Source organism: Triticum urartu, chromosome 5A (assembly GCF_056163025.1).
Source record: "Triticum urartu cultivar PI428250 chromosome 5A, HENAU_Tu73, whole genome shotgun sequence".
NCBI classification, from domain to species: Eukaryota; Viridiplantae; Streptophyta; class Magnoliopsida; order Poales; family Poaceae; genus Triticum; species Triticum urartu.
In genome coordinates this window covers 107,132,543-107,135,953 of record NC_141877.1, presented here as the reverse complement: position 1 = coordinate 107,135,953, position 3,411 = coordinate 107,132,543, and the positions used below count along the sequence as shown (strand labels likewise).

Genomic DNA, 3,411 nt, shown 5'->3' with positions numbered 1-3,411 from the left:
TTCCATTCCAGAGGCTTGTTAGGGAGATTGCCCAGGACTTCAAGGTGATCAATCAACTTGTGCACTACATTGTGATGCTCCTGTTGTGTCAACTCTTATAGTATGATGAATCAAGTAAACTAAAAGCACCATCCTGTTCTGTCTGTGCACACTGACCTCCGCTTCCAGAGCCATGTGGTGCTGGCCCTTCAGGAGGCTGAAGAGGCCTACCTGGTGGGTCTCTTCGAGGATTCGTGGCGAGAGGGCTTAAGGTGCTTGCTTTGCCTGGGGAATGTCTCTGGCGGGCATCTGTGTCTGCTTTTGCTGCTATTTTTAGTGATTGTTTGGAACTGCTAGCTCTAATTTAACTTATTTCTCGTTCCCCTGTTTCTGCTGTCAGTATTCCCATGGCAATTTAGGTAACTATAGTAATACTATACAAGAAACATCATTGCATTACAAGTTGGGTTTGAATCTACTTGTGAGCAACTGGGTGCGCCCATTCTAGAAATATGATATGTAGATTTGCTTCACAGAACTGATGATGATGCACGTATTTGGAACAGTTCAGTCCATTCTCAGAACCAATTAAGTCCAGAGCTCACACCTCTCTGTTGATGATGCACGTACATTCCAGTTAAAGAATAACACATGATTAATTAATTCTTGGGCTCTTCTAGCTGTGCTTCTTACTCTAGGTTCCAAGTAGAGATTCCTATATACGTATACTTGCTTTGCTGCCGATTCCTGACTCTGTCTGTCTGTTTTGGAACTGTAAAATGCAGTGATGCGAAACATCGCCTCTGCTTCAACTGATTAATTTTCTGTGTGCCAAACAGAGCCTGTGATGTTATCAAAATATTTGCTACTCTTAATGGGTTTATCCCACTTGATGATCTTAACCACCAAGATCTCTGAGGCTCTTATTTCTAGTCTAATGTTATCAGTACAGTACATCCGGTGTTTGCATGATAGATACATATATGTGACATCAATTTGTCATTGGATATTGCTGGAAACTAGCTATGTCACATCAATTTCTTGGTTGTCTAGTTTGTTATGTCACATCAATTATATGCTTTTTCTGAGATTGTGTTTTAGCTACTGCCACTTTGAGCTGTTGTAGATTTTAGTTATGAATTACAACAAAGCATTCTTACATTCCAAACTTGATCTTACTACTAAATAGCACCCCCTGTTGTTGTTGTTATTCACCCTATCCTTGCTGTTCTGTTTTCTTGTTGGCAGATATTTTGAGTAAATTCAAGACGAAAGATGTTCAAAGAAGCTCCAAGACATTCTTATATAGCAAGTTATGTAATAACAGATGGGTTATCTGGGAATTTAATGTATCTTCTCTTTGTTTGTGAATGAAATAGTAATTATGTATGTGATTTAATGTATCTTCTCTCTGTGAATTTCATGTATGTTTCAGAATTACAATTCCTGTTTCATATGAAATAGTAATTATGTATGTGATTTGAAAATGTGTGCAATGAAAACATGACTCATGCGACCCACTTATCAAAATAATTTGAGCACATTTGAAATTTCTGACGTGTGGGACCAGTGTATGATATTATGATATTTGGGACAAATGTAAAACAGTGGAAAAAAAATAGAAAAAAGTAAAAGATCATATGCTGTAAAAGGCCGCATCTAGAAATAAAAAGGCCAAATTATTGGGCCAGGCCCATGTAGCTAGAGAAAATTAATAGAGAAAATATACAGTAAAAAGGCAGAATTGTTGGGCTAGGCCCATGTAGAAAACCGAATTGGACCGGGCTGAATCTTGTGCCACATCAGCTTGCCACGCTGGATGCCTACGTGGCCTAGGGAGGTTGCTAGTGACCAAAACGCCACAGTAGACGTATTTTGGTCATAAACGTCTTCGACCATTCCATAAGAAAGGTCGCTAATGTCAGTTTATGATGGCCAGCTTTTGACCTTATGTTTTTGGTCACAAAAAGGTCACAAATGAAAATTTGTGACCATTCAGTGACCAATAGTGGTGGTCACAAGTTGACATATTTCTTGTAGTGCGCACCCACGGACGCGCAGGCCGCGCTGATCATGGCACGCGAGCTCCTGCGTTACCGCCCGAGACTGGCTGGACCGCATCGCTGAGCTTGCCAGCACTGTCGGGGGCTCTCCCGTATCGTCTCTCTTGCTGCCTCGCCCACCCCCAGCTGAGGGCAACGTAGCTCATGGAGCCCCTCCGCCGCCTCCGCATCAATACAGCGCCCTCGCACCAAGACGCGCGGCTCACGGAGTGCCACTGCCGCCTCCGGATCAAGACGGCGCCCTCGCACCAAGGCGCGCGGTCCCGCGGCATGACCCGCCATGACGGGCGTTCACACACGAAGAAGGAAGCTGCCAAGAAGTCCCGACGTCGCAAGAAAACGCTCCTGCGCTCCCAGCACCATTGCGTCAAGACCGCGTGCCGCCTACGATGGCGGCGCCTGGATATCGGGATCAGGCTCTGCCACCGCGACGGGCCCTAGTGACCACAGCAGGCTACCGTGCCTTTACTCCTGAGCTGTGTAGCGTTGTCTGGCCAGGGAAGTTCAAGCTAGACCTGCCTCCGTGCTATGACGTCATCCCCACACCTCGTGGAGTTCTTGTAGCTCTACGAGTTGAGCATCGAGGCAGCCAACGGAGACGAGAAGGTCATGGCGAACTGGTTTCCCATGGCCCTCAAGGAGTGTGCGCGCTCGTGGCTCCTAAACTTGCCCGCGGGATCAATATCCTCCTGGGGCGAGATGCGCGAGCGTTTCGTCGCCAACTTCTAGGGTAATCGCGACCGCCTGCCGGCCACAGGCGACCTGCGGCGCATCAAGCAGCAACCCGGGGAAACCCTGCAGAAGTACATCCATCGCTTCAAGAATGTTCTCCTCAAGATTCCCAAGCTGACGGACGAGGCCATCATCTCTGCATTCTCCGATGGCATCCGCGACGTCAAAATTAAGGAGGAGCTCGCCATCCACGAGGAGCTATGCACGACCCTGGAAATGTTCAATATGTCGACCAAGTGCACAAGGGCTGAGGAAGGATGCCTTTCCCTCCTCGAGCTCCCAGCTGCTGACCAGGAGGACAAGAAGGCAAAGATCAAGGACGTGAAGCGCAAGGGGGCTGCCGTGCTCGCGGCGGAGCCAGTGATGAAGCGCGGCCGCGACCACCCCGAATCATCCAAGGCCAACCGCCTATTCTACGCCTTCCGCAATGTTCACAGCCACAACACCAGCGACTGTCAGGAGCTCAGGGCCATTCGAGATGGGCGCTTCGGTCGACACCCCGAGCGCAATGACCGAGGCTATGACCGAGGAGGAGGACGAAGCGGAGGACGCTAGGACGATCACGGCCCCCACCAGGAGTGGCGTGACCAGCCCCGTGAGGAACGCTAGCAGGACCAACCTCGTGAGGGCGCCTGGA

The 3,411-nt window shown here is 48.5% G+C and overlaps 1 non-coding gene across 1 annotated transcript; it reads left to right on the top strand.

Moving 5' to 3' along the window:
• Positions 1-818: 818 nt before the first annotated feature.
• LOC125511728 (small nucleolar RNA SNORD24) lies at positions 819-901 on the top strand. The gene has a single exon (XR_007285083.1). It is a non-coding gene; the product is annotated as a small nucleolar RNA SNORD24 (small nucleolar RNA).
• The last annotated feature ends 2,510 nt before the right edge of the window (positions 902-3,411 follow it).